The sequence below is a fragment of the Anolis carolinensis genome, chromosome 2 (assembly GCF_035594765.1).
Source record: "Anolis carolinensis isolate JA03-04 chromosome 2, rAnoCar3.1.pri, whole genome shotgun sequence".
Taxonomy (NCBI): domain Eukaryota; kingdom Metazoa; phylum Chordata; class Lepidosauria; order Squamata; family Dactyloidae; genus Anolis; species Anolis carolinensis.
The window spans coordinates 80963543-80982455 of record NC_085842.1 but is presented as its reverse complement, the minus strand read 5'-3'; the positions used below and the strand labels follow the sequence as shown (position 1 = coordinate 80982455).

Genomic DNA, 18913 nt, shown 5'->3' with positions numbered 1-18913 from the left:
AAACTTGTGAGATTGGGATAGGATGTAATAGGATTCAGAAAGATGTAAATCATTACCCCTGCACTAATTTTTAAGTGGCTGCAAAAGGTGATGCACTATATGTAGCCAAGCATCCTTTGTTCGGCTACATGTATTTTCAGTGTGTGTAGCCAAACTTCTTCTAAGGCCTACAAATCCTAATGTGCCAGATCCCATCTGATCTTGGAAGCTATGCAGAGTCAGGCTTGGTTAGTACTTGGGATGGGAGACTGCCAAAAGATACAGTGGTACTCTAGACTGCATTTCAGAAGAAGGAACAGAAACAACCCTGCCTCACAACAGTTTGGTTGCTACTTCAAGCACTATTTCAGCTGCATTCAGAAGCCTAGCTAGCATTCTGCCTTAAGATGTAGCACTGTGACCAAGGGCATTCAGGAGCATAGGAGACCAGCTATGCTGATGCCTGAAATTATGACCCCAAAGTAGAGGTGTCAGTGGTGGGAGGGGTGGAGTTTATATGTGTACTTACCTGTACATATTTTGGGAAAAGAAAGAAAGGGTGCAGTCAGTTCATGTACTAAGACAGAGTTGGAGACTGTGTGGCACTCCAGACATCATAGTTGTTGTCATCGTCATCATCATCATCACCACCCTAGTTATTTATACCCCACTTTTAATTTCCACAAGGATACTCAAAGCGGCTTACATTAAAAGCATTTCACTACAATTTAAAATCTACAAATACATAAACATTAAAGCAGAATTAAATATCCTTGGTATTAAAAATGTAGTTAACATTGTTCATCTATAGTTCCCATTGTCTCTCACCATTAATTACACTATCTAGTGCTGATGGAAGTTACAGTCCAGCAGTACCTAAACTGCATCCCCCATTGATATCATTCTTGGAAATTCTTAGAATTTGCCTACCCCTCAAAAATAAACAAGTTTTCAGAGTACATTTTAAAACCAACTCTTTTTCCAGCCCCTGGAAGATTTAAAACAATTTTTTTTCTGGTGAAGAAGCCAGGTTTTTTTTCGTTTCAGAAGCAACTTGAGAAACTGCAAGTTGCTTCTGGTGTGAGAGAATTGGCTGTCTGCAAGGACATTGCCCAGGGGATGACCAGATATTTTATCATCCTTGTGGGAGGCTTCTCTCATGTCCGCACATGGGGAGCTGGAGCTGACAGAGGGAACTCACATGTTCTCCCTGGATTTGAACTGCTTACCTTTCGGTCAACAGTCCTGCGGAAACCATTGCACCACCGGGGGCTTCAAAGAAGCCAGTGAAGCCTTGAAAAATTGCATGATGCATTTCCTGCTTTTTGGTTGGCCAATAACATTATTGATATTTTGCAGATTTTGAGTTGTGTGGTATTTTGTTGTACAAATCAACACAGATACCTTTTAATATGTTTCATATTTTCCTCGGGAGTTTCTTCTGTTAGGAAAGGGGGTGGTTGTGTGCTGGAGGAGAATGAAACTTACAGAAGAACCTTGTTGCTTTACTAAGACTGGCTCCCCAGTCTGATAATGTATATGTTCTGTATTAAAGATGTTCAATGCAAAGCATATTTATTTGGGGGGGGGGGGAGGATGAAAGATGGCCTTTTGACTAAATTGTTTCCCCACAGCACATAATTAGCAGCTGATTAAAGAGACGATTAACATAAATAAAGGGAAAAAACATGTCAGCCCTGAGTGCAGACTATCCCTAGCCTGGGAACTACTCAAGGGAATAATTTGCCTTTCCACACCGTCGGGCTGATCTGCCCACTTAGTGAATTAAGTTCATCCCAAGCCATAGTCTTAGCCTCTAGAGGGGTCTCATTAAAATAACCTAAGAACCAACCCCCCCTTAAATTTGGGGCAATTCACAATCTTTCAGGTCAGGCTAGGGGTTGTGGCTAGTTTTATTTGGAAAATCAGTGCCCTGCTTTATAAGGGAAGGCTTGCTTTTTGCAGAGACTATTTTATTTGTACTCCACATCTTAATATAGGCCATCTGGGTGTCTGAGGAAGAGAAAATACAAAGGCAGAAGGTCATGAACACAGATAATGAGGACTTTGCAAAGGGACAATAAGGACTGCACCTGAGAGCTTCCATGACAGTGGGGCAGGAAATCTGCTTTGGACATTTGTCCAGATTTTAAAGGAGCTATCCAAGGGAATAACTGCTAACTCCATTTAGATTCAGAACCTTGCATAGCTAAGTTTGAACTAAACCCCAGAATAGACCTCACCTGGAATCCTGTGTCCAATTCTGGACACCACAATTCAAGAGGATATTGGCAAGCTGTAAGGTGTCCAGAGGAGGGTGACCAAAATGACCAAAGATTTGAAAACCAAGCCTTATGAGGAACAGCTTAGGGAGCTGTGTATGTTTAACTTGGAGAAACAAGGGCCCGTAGCTGACATAATATCTATTTAAAAATATTTTAAAGGAAGTCATATTCAAGGGTAGGCAAGTTTGTTTTCTACTGCTCTGGAAACTAGGACATGGAGACATGGATTTAAATTGGAGGAAAAATGTTTCCACCTAAACATTAGGAAATAATTTCTGATGGTAAGAGCTGTTCAGCAGTGGAATATGCCATCTGAGAGTCTGAAGGTGTCTCCTTCTCTTGAGGATTTTAAGCAGAGGCTTGATGGCTATCAATCAGATATATTTTGTGCTTTTCCTGCATGCCAGAATGGGGTTGGACTGGATGGCCCTTAATAATAATATTATTGCATGGACAGTTCCTTGACAAAACTGAAGGAAAAGTTGACAAGGAGACGACCTGACTATGGCTCACCAATGGGACACTGAAGCAGGAGACAGAAGGCCTGATTCTTGCAGCCCAGGAGCAAGCCATCAGAACAAATGCAATTAAGGCCAAGATAGAAAAATCAGTTACCCAAAATGCCACTGTGCAAGAAAGCTGACGAAATTATTGATCATATCCTCAACTGCTGTAAGAAAATTGCACAGACAGACTACAAACAGAGGCACAACTATGTGGCCCAAATGATCCATTGGAATTTATGTCATAAGTACCACCTGCCAGTAGTAAAGAACTGGTAGTATCACAAACCTTCAAAGGTAGTGGAAAATGAGCACGCATCTCTCCCTACGAACCCGCATGATCCCTTCATTCATCGGGGAAGGCTCTCCTCTCACTTCCGCCTCTGTCACAAGTGCAGTTGGTGGGGACAAGGTAGAGGTCCTTCTCCGTGGTGGCCCCGCGGCTCTGGAACGCGCTCCCCAGGGAAATTAGGCAAGCTGCCACCTTGGAAGTGTTCAGGAAGAGCCTGAAAACCTGGCTCTTCACACAGGCTTTTGAATAAGTACCATCCATTGTACGTTAAACCCTTATACTAGCGGTTACTTCTGACCAGTTGTACCTGTTGGTTAACTCTTCGACATAGCCACGGGGTTCACCCCAGTTTAAGGTTCTCCCCATGATCTTATAGCACCTTAACTTCCTTCATGTTTACAAGTTTTACTCAGTGCACTTTGCCCAGTTCATCTTATGATTTTATCACTGTGTTTTAACATGTGTCTTACAATGATTGTGATTTTATTTTATGCCTTTTAATTTTATTTGTGTGTTTTTTGTATTTGATACCATTGTATGCTTGCTTTATATCTGTAAGCCTCCCCGAGTCCCTCTGGGGAGATGGTGGCGGGGTATAAAAATAAAATTATTATTATTTATTATTATTAAAAAATACTGTAGGACTTTCGAATCCAGACTGACAACACAACACACCAGACCACACAGTTGTGAAAAAGAAAAAAAAATTGGATTATTGATGTCACCATACCAGGTGACAGTCGGATTGATGAAAAACAACAGGAAAAATTCAGCCATTATCAGGACCTCAAAATCGAACTGCAAAGGCTCTGGCGTAAACCAGTACAGGTGGTCCCAGTGGTAATCGGCACACTGGGTGCCGTGCCCAAAGATCTCACCCGGCATTTGTAAACAATAAACATTGACAAAATTATGATCTGTCAACTGCAAAAGGCCACTTTACTGGGACCTTCAAAGGTAGTGGAAAATGAGCACGCATCTCCCCCTACGAACCCGCACGATCCCTTCGTTCGTCGGGGGAGGCCCTCCTCTCACTTCCGCCCGTTCAACGCCCCTGTTTAAGGAGCTCCACTGGCTGCCATTTATCTTCCGGGCCCAATTCAAGGTGCAGGTTATCACCTACAAAGCCCTAAACGGTTTGGGACCCACCTACCTTAGAGACCGCATCTCCCCCTATGAATCCGCATGTTCTCTTCGCTCGTCGGGGGAGGCCCTTTGCTCGCTCCCACCACCCTCACAGTCGCAGTTGGTGGGGACGAGAGAGAGGCCCTTCTCCGTCGTGGCCCCCCCGGCTTTGGAACTCATTTCCTAGAGAGATCAGGCAGGCCCCCACCCTCCTCTCCTTCTGGAAGAGCTTAAAAACCTGGCTCTTTCAAAAGGCCTTTGACACTTAATTTGTTGTCAGACTGATCTATCTGCCCATTTTATAATAGCCCCATTCTTGAGCTGTTGCCAATGTTATTTTGCACTTTATTGTCCATTTCAACCGTGAAATACTTTTCCCATTCCGGCACATTCTGTACTGGGTTTTATGAATTAGTCTCCTGTTTTAATATTGTATGTTTTTATGTTGATTTTATCGATTGTTTTATTGATAATTGATGTTTTATTGGTATAATTGTTTTATTGTTGTATCATTGATATTTGATTGTTTTATCGGGCTAGGCCCCATGTAAGCCGCCCCGAGTCCCTTGGGGGAGATGGGGCGGGGTATAAAAATAAAGTTATTGTTATTGTTATTATTATTATTATTATTATTATTATTATTATCATCATCATCATCTGCTCACATCATCTGAAAATATATCACACAGTCCTAAACACTTGGGAAGTGTTTGACTTGTGATTTTGTGATACGAAATCCAGCATATAGATCTTGTTTGCTGTGTCATACTCTGTCTTTGTGTCAATAATAATAATAATAATAATAATAATAATTTTATTTATATCCTGCTTTTTCCCTCACAGGACCCAAAGCGGCTTACAACATATTAAAATAATGTCAACAACAATCCAAATACATCAATAATAAGCATAAAACATCATAAAATAAACATTTTAAAACAACAATAACATACATTCACATTCTTGTGGCATCATATCAGATTATATTGAACTTTGTTCCAGTCCACAAACATTATGGTGTTTCTTATCACTTCAGATTAGTTTCCTTCACTAAAGGCCTGTCTAAACAGGAAAGCTTTTAATTGGTCCTTGAAAGAAGAAAGGGAAAGAGCTGTTTTAATTTCTTTTGGGAGGGTGTTCCACAGGGTCGGGGCAGACACTGAAAATGCCCTCTCCCTCGTAGATGTCACTCGCATTAGCAATGGAAGTGAGAGTTGGGCCTCACCAGAAGATCTTAAAGAGCAGGCCGGATAGTATGCAGAGTGGTCAGATAAGCAAGTTGGACCTGAAACTTGTGGTCTTTTCCAACTCTATGACTCTAAGATTCTATGACACTAAAGCAATAAGTCTTAAAATATGAAACTTTGTATTTTCCCATATTTTGATGAGGGATTTTCACTAACAGGGTATAAGTGGACTCCAGCATTTCTTAGGTTATGTTGCTTGAATATGAAAACTAAATGTCTTGGGGATCCCCTATTTGCTTGGATCTGTCCTTCTTGCTTTTGGTTTCCTTTTCTATTTATCTCCTGCAATTACTCCCTCCTCTAATCTCTTTTATTCTTTCTCTGTTATGTTAAACTACAAAAGGCAGGACCATTTCCAAACTGTGGATGCAAATTTGCCTTCATGGCTTCAGGTTAACAATACCCATTTGTTTGAGGCATCCCAAGCAAACCTAGAGAACCTTGAAGTTGATTTCTATATTGCAATCCACACTCAGAGACCATTTATCTTTTGTGCTGTCAAAGGCTTTCATGCTGGAATCACTGGGTTGCTGTGAGTTTTCTGGGCTGTATGGCCATGTTCCAGAAGCATTCTCTCCTGACGTTTCGCCCACATCTATCTAAGGCATCCTCAGAGGTTGTGAGGTTTGTTGGAAACTAGGCAAATGGGGTTTATTTGCTCGTATCTGTGGAATGTTCAGAGTGGGATAGAACTCTTGTGTGCCTGAGGCAAGTGTGAATGGGTATTTTGACTAGACAATCCCTCACATAACTTGGCCCCAATTAGGACATAACATCTCAGCCTGGCACTTTAATACTGTTCTCTACTCAAAGATACTATGCTCCATGTTACATTGCCCTTCATCCCTAATTTTGCCTTCCGACTTACACACTTTATCTGTCAGCCTTATCCTCAAAATTGATTTGCATCAGTCTGTGCACCCATGCCCAGAAACTGATTGCTATTTCAGGTTCATTAGTTGTTGGTTCAATGGTTGACATATACTCTGTTATAATGTTGTTGTTTTTATTCTGTTTTATGATATTGTTTCATGTATTTTAGTATGTTATTTTAATTATGTTGATCGGGCTTGTCCCCATGTTAGCTGCCCCAAATCCCTTTGGGGAGATGGAGGTGGGGTAAAAAAATAATAGAATTATTTATTATTATTATTATTATTATTATTATTATTATTATTATTATTATGTTGCAATTGGCCAGTTTGGTTAGCTTTGAATACCTTTGCAGCTTCAATGCCTGGCTGCTTTGTACCTGAACATGCCATAGATATATAAACTTGTTTAGTTTCCCACAAACCTCACAACCTCTGAGGATGTCTGCCATAGATGTGGGTGAAACATGGCCATACAGCCCAGAAAACACACAGCAACCTATTCACAACTCCCTCCCTAGCGATATTAGTTCAGCCCCCTCCCTCCTAACCTTTAGGAAGAGAATAAAAACTTTGGGAGCAGGCTTTTGATAAATAGCGTAGTGCAAAAAAATATTTTTTTTTAACCTGGAAATTGTGCGATGGATTTTGGAACGGCTTTAGACCTTGCCTTTGGATGACATATCTCATATTGGAATGTATTTTAATTATGTTTTATCTCTGTTTTAATTTTTATAATTCCTTCTCATGTCTGTGTTCTATGCCCAAGGTGTTGTATAGGTGCCGTTTGTAAGCCGCCTTGAGTCCCCCTCGGGGTAGAGAAAAGTGGGATATAAATATGGTAAATAAATAAATAAATACATTTATCCTCCCCGCAATGGCTTTTAAGTGTCTGCATTGATCCTCCTGGCTCCCAGAACAAAGGGCAGAGAACCCATAAAGAAGGAGAGGCTCTTGCTGCTATGGCTCAGATGTTCCTCCCCCCACAGTCTCCTGGTGGGGTGCAAAGTATTCCGGAAGAAGGTCTGCAGGTGTAGCTATCCCTGCCTGGAGCCCTCCATCCTCCCCCCTCTCCCTCCCTGCCTGCCAGCCTCCCACCTTCCCCTCCGCCGCCCCTTTCCTCTGGATTGGGATTCAGCACCACGTTGTTGGACAGCTCCTTCTCCGGCCCCTTCCCTTCCCTCGCCTTCCTGCGCGAGTTTGATCCCCGCTCCCGGGATCCGGACAGCTCCCCCGGCGAGCTAATAAATGCTTGCCAAGCTGCCTGCTTGACATCCATCCAGCCTGCCTTGGAGGAGTTTCCAACGCGGATTCCAAAGAGGCTGCCAGCACCAGGGCAGCTCCGAAGCGAGGCAAATGAGGCGCCTTCAGCACCAGGGCGGCTGTGGACAGCTCCTTGTGCAAGCGGAGAGGCATCCGAGGAGCAGAGGCGCCTCTGCCCCTTGACGGAGGTGGCCTCCCCACAGCAACGGAGGAAAGAAAGGAAAGGACAGCAAAGAAGTTCAGCTGCCTGGCTCGCCTGGGAAACCACGAAAGCATCCAGCACTGAAGGAAGAAGGGAAGAGACTGAGAGACTGAGAGAGAGAGATGCGTCTCTCCTCGCCTAACAGGTGTCTCTACTTGGCAAGGTAAGCATTGCTATTCAAATGTGTTGACAAAGTCTGAGCAGGAAGCCTTACCTTATCTCCCTTTTTGTCATTTTCTCTTTCCTTAGGTATTCTTTTTCTATGTCTGTATGTGCTCTACAGTGTTTGCTCTCATTTCACTGAACCCAACTGATGTTTTTATTCCCAGGCTCCCTGCTCTTCCTTTCCCCTCCTTGGTGTTTGAATGTAGCGGGATGAATTAGTCCGACACATTGCCTGCTAATCCTATAGATATCCTTGGCACCTAATCCTATTCTTCCCAATAGATTTAGAAGCTAATAGAAGATTGCATTGGGAGCTAGCTTGACTCCCTGCCAGACACCCACAGGCATTTCTGGTAATTAATTTTCTTTTAAAGTTTAATTTGGCAGGCATTATCAAGCTACTTCGGAGCTCCGGGTATGAGGCTGTGGAAAGATGTGGGAACCACTCTTTCAGATCTTGAAAGCAGGAAAAAAAACATTATGTTTTCCAATGGGTGCTTCTACCAAAGAATTTTGGGAAGGGGCATTCGTTTTTATCAGCGGCAGAACACTTTGCGATGCTGTTTGATGAGCTTTTTCTGGTGACTTGAAATATTCAGTGATGCTTTATAGAACAGGACTGGTTAAAATGTACAGATTTGAGAATACATAGCAAGATTAGCATTTCCGCATGCATATTTTATGTCTCAATAATGAAAGGAAAATATGTAGAGAAATTTCAAAAATAGACACGGAGAGGAAGAGATAGAGAAATGCTAATGCTCTTGGTACTCCAAAGTTGTGATGTCTTATCACTCATTTTAATTCATGAGTGTATTTGATTCTTTATTAGTTTAACAATGTCCCCTTTTGTTGTTTACCCTTTGTCAGATATGAACAGAACCTCCATAGGAGCAGGCAAAAAATAAAGTGTAAATTGGGCATATATTTTTATGCATACAACTAATTTTAAAAAGTATTGGAACAATGATCAAGTTAGTTTGTGTGTGTGTGTGTGTGTGTGTGTGTGTGTGTGAGGAGCGACTTGAGAAACTGCAAGTCACTTCTGGTGTGAGGGAATTGGCCGTCTCTAAGGACGTTACCCGGGGACAACCGGATGTTTTATCTTCCTGTGCGAGGCTTCTCTCATGTCCATGCATGGGAAGCTAGAGCTGACAGAAGGGAGCTCACCCCACTCCCCGGATTCGAACTGCCAACCTTTCAGTCATCAGTCCTGCTGGCACAAGGGTTTAACCCATTGCACCAAGTTAGTGAAAAGAAGTTCCCTCCCTCCCTCCCTCCCTCCCTCCCTCCCTCCCTCCCTCCCTCCCTCCCTTCCTTCCTTCCTTCCTTCCTTCCTTCCTTCCTTCCTTCCTTCCTTCCTGTGCAGCCTTCCAGCAGAGATATCTTCTCTATAATCTAAAACCAAAGGCAGGTTATTAAGAGGATGCTAGAGCATTTCACAAACTCCTGAGGGAAAAGATGGAAGGTGAATTGTATCTCAGTATGAAAGAATTAGCCAGATAAGCTCACGTTGCATCACATGTTCAACAAAGGCACTGTTTATCATTCAACATACAAAAAGCTCAAATGCAAAAAGTTGATTCTTCTACGTTATTATGGAACAAAGGCATATCTTATTGCATTGTTTCAGAAGTTTCTTCAAAAACACTTGTGAAAAGAGGAGTGGGGTTGAAAAGCCAGACTGACTGATTTGTCCATTTCCCCACTGGTGTCTTTGAAATGTTGCTTGACCTACCAGCTACTCTGAAAGGCAGTCTGAATTAATTTATGTGAATATAGAATCACCCTGGACAACCATCAATCAGGCCACCACTGACAGATCATCTCCCACTCAGGAAGCTGCCCCTACAGAACATCTCTTTTGGGGTGATGCACTGAAGTGACTGATGGTGTCAATTAAGCACGGAGCCAAAGGAGCCTGGGTCCTGCCCTCAGAATCTCCTTGTATATTTCAGAATGCAAATCATTGCCCAGAGCTTTGGGGTTGGTGGTTGAAGCAGAGCAGTGCTGTGGCAGCTTGCAGTGAGCCATTGCTTTGACTGTCTGCTCCTCTCACAATTGATGAACCACGGATGTACTTCTAGACACTTCGTAGATCTTGCAGGGCATTTGCTAAACTATCTTGACAAACATAAATAGCCAAAGGCCAAGGTCCAATTCACCTTAAGATAATGGCATTGCTGAGGCTGGCATTTTCTAATTGCATTTATCTGGCTCAAGAATGCTTCTTAACTTTGAACTAACCTGGAGCAGATGATTATTATTTTTTAAAGTATTTATTTCTTACCTATCTCTCCATATGGATCAAGGTGAGGTACAACAACAAAACACATACAAACAAGATACAGACAGGAGCCAAATATGCTGATATTATAACATCAGATAAAGAATTAGATCGAAGTCTCAACTCATCCAGACATCTACCTTATTAAGTGGCACTTTTTATTGTGTCAGAAGTGAAATGAGACTATACTGCAAGTCAATTCTGTTGTGAGAGAATCAAAGATATTGCCCAGGGGACACCTGGATGTGCTTTCATCCTGTGGGAGGCTTTTCTCATGTTCCCACATGGTAAGCTGGAGCTGACAGATGGGAGCTCACCCCATCTCATGGCTTAATACATTGCACCACTGGGGCTAAGTATCTGGCACTAAGACAGACACTACCTCCATCTAACCTTCCTTGACTGGGTTGGCATAAAAATAAAATGGGATGATTTTATGGATTCTGTCCTAAGACTCATAATTTGCCATATATACTATGACCCCATATCTGAAGGTGGTATGTTCCTAGACTTTTGTGTAGGTACACAAAATCACAGATAATAGTGAATCCTATTGAAATGAAGAATTTCTAGCCCATGAATCCCATAGAGTCATAATGGAGAATCCAGAAAATGACTGGAGAAGACTTATTGGTAAGATAAATTAAACGTGGATAAATTAAGCCATGAATACCAGTCCTACAGATACAAGGGTCACGCTGTAATTAAATAAATGGGTCTTTTATATCTACATGTATCTGCTATTGTGTATGATGTGAAGGATAGTGTGGCAGTTCATCTCAGTGGCAATGGCTGAGTTGATATATATTTATAGCAAATGAGGTACCTTTTTAGCCTAAGAGAAGCTGTGAGAGATAACATGCCTGATAAAGTGTTTATCTTTCAGAAACAGAAAGAACGGCTCCTGTGGAATCTCCCTACTGGAGGAAGGGAGTAAAGAAATGTTTTCATTAATTCCTTAACTATTTCTTGTGTTGTTTTGGAAAGACCCACTTCCCAACTTGATCAGGGCACATTTTTCAGAGACATATTAACTGAAGAGGGGAGGAGCAATTGGCCAAAATAATATATCCCCATCAGCACACTTCTGCCTGCAAGATTGTCTCATTCGTGGAGTTCCACTCTGCACAATTTTGGATTCAATTCAATGAAACCAACAAAAAATCTTGTGGCTTTTAAATCTGGCATAATGTGCAGGGTTGCACCTTATTTCATCACCCCACAAAATCTGTGCCAAACAAAACTCACTTAAGCTGCCATAAAACTCATAGTCATTTTTGCTGCAACAGGCTAACATGGAAACCCAATAAAAGCAATTGTGACATGGATCCAAGACAATGTCTCTCACTTCTTGGTTGGGCAGGTGGAAAACTACACTCTCATAACAAAGAGACTTTTAAAATAAGGCAAGATATATACACCAGTATTGAAAATGTCTCTGAAATACTTAACAAGAAAAATACTATCTCGGGTCCCTTTCCATGAAAACTATAAATTATTCTAGCTTACTTGATCTCACCCCACAAGCCAGCCACTGATGGGACCATGTTGACTAATGTTGACCATCCAGGAAAAGGGTGGCTTAGAAAGTGGATTCTCCCTCCCTGTGGGAGGGCTTAGAGACCAAGTTAAGTGAGCTCTATTGCTCTTATACGCATATCATACTGAGTCTGCAATCTTCAAAAAACAACAAAATGTTCACATTGTTAAAAATGGATAGAGGAGAATACAGGAGAGAACATTTAACTCATATTACATAAGGTTATTGCTGCACTACCGTAGCTAATCAAAGATGGAACAGAAATGTCTACAGTAAAAACCTATAAAAAGGTTAGGAATGCCTACGATTGTGAATGCCCTAGATAGAGGGGAAAGGAAATCTCCTCTCACCCTAAACATCCCACGAACTTGAAGAAGCAGAGGCTATGTAATGAAATTAATATGTGACAACAATGTTCACAAAAGGCAACCCCCTCTTACACACTGATCTTTATCCTCCATTAGCATAGGATTGGATTTATCAATTCTTGGGAATACAAAGGGAGAAGGTAATAGCCTTAATGCCCAGCCTAGGGGCTTTCCAGAAATATTTATCTAAACCAAGGCTTGAATTTATTATTTTTGGAGGGGGATTCTGGAAGCTGTTATCCAAAAATAACTCTTCTCAGTTCTGAACTAGACACAACAGAAAGCAGAATGCCAGAATAGTTGAAGTATTGGTTTGATCATCACAGGTCTTACATGATCACTGCCAGTAGTGGATCTGAAAGAACAATAGCAACAAGCCAAATACATAAACAAGACAAGTATTGACAAAGACCATTAATTAAGAAAGCAATCACCGGAGCCATTTCTAAAAATAGAAACTCTGGAGTCTCCAAATGATTGATACTGAATGGAAGCCTCTGACTGTATTTTCTTCTTTCAGACATTTTATTTAAATCAAGCAACACTATTCAGATTTTTAAAAGAATAACAACAGGGTGCTAGGCTAAATATTCATTTGATCTGATCCAATTATGATTTCATTTGGGAGGGGTGAATGAAATAAAAAGGCCCGGAGAATCCTTTCTTGTGTCTCTGTAGGCCTATGAATAGGAATGTTTGTAATCTCTTGAGCCTCTGGTGTAATAAATGAAGTCTTTATTACTATTGTTCTTGCAGGAATAAATATTAAAATAATTGTTTATAAAATGTTTAACTAATAGAAAGTGAGAGGGGTGATTTTTTTATATTGCTAGCTATGGAAGAGACATTGAGACCATTTTCAGACATGAGCAAACATTCTGATTTCAAGCCCAATAAAAGGATATGTGACTGTATGCCTTCCATATGACAAGTGACTTGGAAAGTTACTTTCAAGAATGAATGTATGGTTGTGCTGAATCAATCCATAGGTATAGGATGATGCTCTGGGCTTCAGAATGTATGGTGAAAATGTTTGTACATGAGCAAACATAGGATGATGCTGTTGTGGTGCCTTAGAGGCTATCAGCAGAGATCCCATTTGGTAGCATAAGCTTTTGTAGACTAAAGCTGGTTCGACACAGACACTGTGTAGAGCCCCCAGTGGTGCTAAACCGCTGAGCTGCTAAACTTGCTGACCGAAAGATTGGTGGTTTTAATCCTGGGAGTGGGGTGAGCTCCCACTGTTAGCCCCAGCTTCTGCCAATATAGCAGTTCAAAAACATGCAAATATGAGTAGATCAATAGGTGCCGCATTGGTGGGAAAGTAATGGCACTCCATGCAGTCATGCCAGCCACATGACCTTGGAGGTGTCTACAGACAATGCTGGCTCTTTGGCTTAGAAATGGAGATGAGCACCATCCCCCCAGAGTCGGACACAACTAGACTTAATGTCAAGGGGAAATCTTTACACAGACACTATACTGTAGTTCAACGCTGGCGCAAGGGCGGGATATCAAAAAAATGTATATACTCAATGCATGCTGCAGCACAAATTAAGCTAGAAACAGCACATTAATAAAACTCACCAGAAAGTCGAGAATAAGTCAGAAAATAAAGTGCAGTTAATCAGAGTATATCCCATGAAGGTCTCTGAGACTGAAAAACATAGTATGCTTGTCAGGACATTGCAAGTGCTGACATGCTTTAAAATATGCCGAAAACAGCTGGCTAGAAGGTAAGCGAGTACACTCCCAAAACTGAAAACTACGTCATTTCTAAGGGACTACTAGCTTTCCACCACTTTGCTCCCATTTCCTGTGCTCTCCCAAGGTCTAGCACTGATCCTGAATGGACATGGCTATGCGCATCAGTACATCTTAGCAAACTGGGTAAGAAAACATTTCTGGATTCAGTTCTAATCCACATTTAATGGATAAAATGACCACCATTCCAACCTCGAAACAGTTCCTGAGGTGATTGTGTAGGTGCTCCACGGCGGAACCGGTTTACTTTATTTAACTTCCTAACTCAATTTTGGGGCTGCAGTGGTGCAGCAGGTTAAACCGCTAAGCTGCAGAACTTGCTGACTGGAAGGTCAGTGTTTCAAATCCACAGGACAGGGTGAGTTCCTGTTGTTAGCCCCAGCTTCGGCCAACCTAGCAGTTTGAAAACATACAAATGTGAGTAGATCAATAGGTACCACTTTGGCAGAAAGGTAATGGTGCTCCGTGCAGTCATGCCAGCCACATGACCTTGGAGGTGTCTATGGATAATGCTAGCTCTTTGGCTTATAAAGGGAGATGAGCACCACCATTCCTCCAGAGTTGGACTCAACACGTGGTAATGTCAAGGGGAAACCTTTACCTTTACTTTTAACTCAATTTTAGTGTCTATGTAGAACTGTCCTAAAGATGTGTCTACACTATACAGTTAATACAGTTTACCAATACCTGAACTGCCATGGCTTAATGCTATGAAATCCTGTGAACCTCCACAATGAATATACTGAAGAAGACAGAACATTTTTACATATTTACTTTTGTATCCTATAATAATACGACCTCACGATTGTGTTAAAAGACAAAGTATGGTTTGTTAGTTTCGCAATCTCAGGTGACGGCAGGATTGAGGAGAAACAACTGGAAAAGTTGACACAATATGAGGATTTAAAGATCGAACTACAAAGACTCTGGCACTAGCCAGTCAAGGTGATCCCAGTGGTGATCGGCACACTGGATGCAGTGCCTAAAGGCCTTGGCCTGCACTTAAACACAATCGGTGCTGACAAAATTACCACCTGCCAGCTGCAGAAGGTCACCTTACTGGGATCTGCTCGCATTATTCGCTGATACTTGGGAAGTGTCCGACGTGTGATCCAATTCAACAGCCAGCAGAGTGTCTGCTGTGGATTCATCTTGTTGTGTTTCTAATAATGATAACAACTACTACTACTACTACTACTACTACTTTATTTTTATATCCCACTACCATCTCCCCAGGGGACTTGGGGTGGCTCACATGGGGCAAAGCCCAAAAACACAGTTAAAATGAAAAATTACATAAAATGCAATTCAGAATATAAAAACAGTATGAAAACAGAATAAAAACAACAACATCGTGGCAATAAATAATGACTTCAACCAGCAACCAAACACAGTTTCTGTTATCTTCATGGGTGGGTGAACTAAATGGGTGGACTAAGGGCTTGAAATTATGGAGAGGAAGCACTGGTTATAACATAAAAATTCACTGTTTCAGACATTGTGGGCCAAACTACATATTACATGTCCATACATTTGTTTATTAATTAATTTCATTTTTATATCCCACCTTTCATCCAAAAATCTTATGATAAATTCAACATAAAACAATAAATAATTACAAAAGAATAAAAGATTAAAAACATATTAAGTAGTTTTCCAGTTTAAAAGAGACACATTAAAATGGGTTTAAACGATCTTAAATGATATAGCTATAGAACATGTGCCACTTGCTTAAAATCAGTTTGGCCTAAAGTCTTTTATTAAAAAGCCAGGTTACAACTTGGTGCCAAAATTATTGTAACATTGAGTCTCCAGAGGAAAGGAATTCCACAATTGGAGTGCCATTTCAGAAAAGCCCTTCTTTCACAATATCCCCACCCACCGCCATAGATGAGTCATGGAGGAGAGACCCTCCAATAGAATTCAATCTCAGGTAGGCATATATGTAGAGCAAAGCACTCCCTCCAGTACTGAGATCCCTCAAGTCATTGAGGATTTTAAATATTATTGCCAGTACTTTTAATTTATGTAATACGGCAATTTTCTTTTTTTAAAGAGGGTTTAAAGAGTTCAGTTGATAGAAGAGAACCATCTGGGGAAGGGAACGATTGAACTATTTCCTTCCTGATCCTCCCGCCTGCAGTTTTGCAGTTATGTTTCATCTTGTGAGGTTTCCAGTGCTGATTGACCATGCACATCGCTCAGAAATATATCTGGCACCCAAATGGGGAAGAGGACGAGTAGTGGAATATTGGCAGACAGTAGTTTTGCTACATAATAGAGTCCTCTTTTTTTCTGTGCAATGACACCTTTGCTGGTTTGTTCAGAAAATATTGTTCATTATTTCAGGGTTTTATTATGTCTCTTCACATAACATGCTGTTCGGCTTAGGGCTTATCTAAATGTAGAAAAAAAAGGCTTGGATTCGAATCCAGAGCCAGCTGTCTCCATGACACATAGCAAACTCCAATACATGTCCTGAGTTTTCTGCTGTTTCCTCTGCTTTAGGCAAAGTCAGGAGTTATCTGCAAACATTGGACTTCATGGCAGTCTAGACAACTAGATTTCACTTCTTTTAAAGCTTCATATTTCCTTCCTTCTTGTTATTGTCATGTTCTTTGTTGATCACATGGCTGGCTGGCTGCTTGTTTGTCTGTATCTTTGTCAGTCAAAATGCCATCAGATGTGTGTCAGTTGCCAAAGAATGATGAGTTTTGTAGCTTTATCAATGTTGGGAAAGGTCAAAAGTCAATACTAGACTCTATATTTTGCATCCCAGAGTACCCTCTGACATATTCAATTATGGATCAAATCAGAAGGAAGATGTTGAACTGAAACCTTGTGTTGGAAAAGCCAACCAGAACAAACAGAATTGGGGTGCATCAGCCAAGGGCTTCATGCTTTGCAAGCTATCTCTCCATCTATTTATGGCTAATTCAGATGTTTCTTTATTGATGACTGTTACACTTTGCATCTTTGCATGAATTTAAAGTTGTTATTGTTGATGCTGATGCGGATGTGAGTGTGAGACATCATATTTGCACATAGTCAGGTGTGTATAAATACGGGCAATGTGTTACAAGCAAAGGAATGCCAAAACAACAGGCATAAAACATGACGTAAACCATCTGTCAGGTGTAGCAAGGAAAAGGTAGCTGCTGTTTACTAAGAAGGAGTCAGGTGCTGTGGTTGAGCCCTGAGACGCTTCAATATACAATGTGAAGAGTGGGAATTAAAGCCCAGTATGAATCAGAAGTAAACGGGAGCCTTCTCTAGGCAGCATTCTGTTCCCACAGACAATTGCATGGGGCATAGCCTCCGGGGAGCCTACTCTCTGGACACAAGTGAATCACTAATCAACATCCTCTTCAGCCACATGTTGCTCAGGAATCGGTATTTGGAGGCAAGCTGCTCAAAACTGAATGCAGTGTAAAATTCTGAATGTCAGGTTTCTCATTGTACTGTGATATCAAAATAAGATAGACACTTTATGGGTTCTAACAAACTGGATACTTGATGTCACAGGTTGACACACAATTTAAACTGGTTGAAAAATTGCATTTGGCCAGGACAAATGAAGACTCTTTCAAGAAGACAGAAAATAACTGGATGAGAAATGACTGAACATCCAAATAGACTTAACATGGTGTAGCAGTTGACAGAGTGTTGACTTAGAGAAAGGAGATTTGCACCCAAATAGTAACTGAGCCATGAAGTCAGCCACTCTATATTTATTCAGACTCTCTCATAGGAATGTTGCATGATGCACATCCACATCCACAACCTTGGGGAAAATGTGATATGCAATCAGTAAGAAATAGGTGAATAAATGACAGATGTATTTTGTACTGGGATTGGCAAGGCAAATGAAGCATACTACTAACTTCTGGAAGTTAGTAGTATGTTTCATTTGAAGGAACTATCAGAGCATTTGTCCTTCTAGCCTTGTAGTGCCTGTTCTGCATTTCCCGTCCCCTGGCATTTGGTTCTTAAAAAAATTAAGATACTAGTGATAAAATCTGGAAGCTCCCCATGGCCAACATGTGTTTGACTGCTCTGCGGTTCCCCAAGCTAGTTCTCTCCTGAACAGCACTCTGCTGTGATGCATTTGGCCAAAGTGGCAACTCGGCTTGGTTTTATTTTCCTGGCTCATGACACAATGACAGAAATGTTATTACCAGATTGGAAACAGTTTGGGGGGAAGTGATAGGAAACAGTGTGTGGAGCTGTTATGGTGGTTTTTTAAATGAACCCCACAGAGTTTCATTTAATGTCTCAGCTGGGCTTTTTAGTCACTGTACAATTCTCAGTTATTTGCCAGTAGGTTAGGGCTTCCTGAAACACAAATAGGCAAAGGATTATTTTTACTGGCTTCTAGGGATTCAGAATTTAAATTTTCAGATACTTGATTATAATGTCCTTTGCATCCTTGTTGTTGTTGTTGTTGTTGTTGTTACGTGCCTTTAAGGCATTTCCAACTTCTGACAACCCTAAGGCAACCCTATCACAGGGGTTTCTTGGCAAAATTCATTTGGGTTGGGTTCCCCTATTCTTGTCCACTTTAGCCCATTCAGTTCAAGTACTGCAATATTTATCTGTCCCTTTTTTGTTTTGCTATGACTAGCTTCCCTGATTCATACATGGTTCTCTAGTACGTGTTGTCTAGCTTTGGACTTGCCTTTCACCTCTGAGCATGTCAACAGCTGAACTTTCTTTTTGGCTTATTCCAGGTGTGCCATTAGCTACAGCGTTATTCGTAGTTGCCCTCTCTTGTACTTGAGTAGCTTGTTGCATGCTATGCTATCGCTTTATGGCAGTATCTATTGTTTCATTTTGGATTGTCTGATGAGAAGATTTACATGTAAAAAATATCCCAAAGGGCTTTGCTATATTTTCTTCTACACATATTAACAATTGTTAGCTATGGTGATAGTGTCCAGCAGCTGTTTGGCACATTGAGTCTGGTTCCTCAGCAAAAGCCTCCCAGCAGCACTGCTGTTCTTGCCTCATAAGAACAAGTA

The 18913-nt window shown here is 41.2% G+C and overlaps 1 protein-coding gene across 1 annotated transcript in view; it reads left to right on the top strand.

Moving 5' to 3' along the window:
* The first annotated feature begins 6588 nt into the window (after positions 1–6588).
* Positions 6589–18913, top strand: part of grm2 (glutamate metabotropic receptor 2) — a 172936-nt gene continuing 160611 nt past the window's right edge. Inside the window, exon 1 of the mRNA XM_008105088.3 lies at positions 6589–7931. The gene's annotated coding sequence lies outside the window, so the exon portion shown is untranslated. The remainder of the gene's footprint in view (positions 7932–18913) is intronic.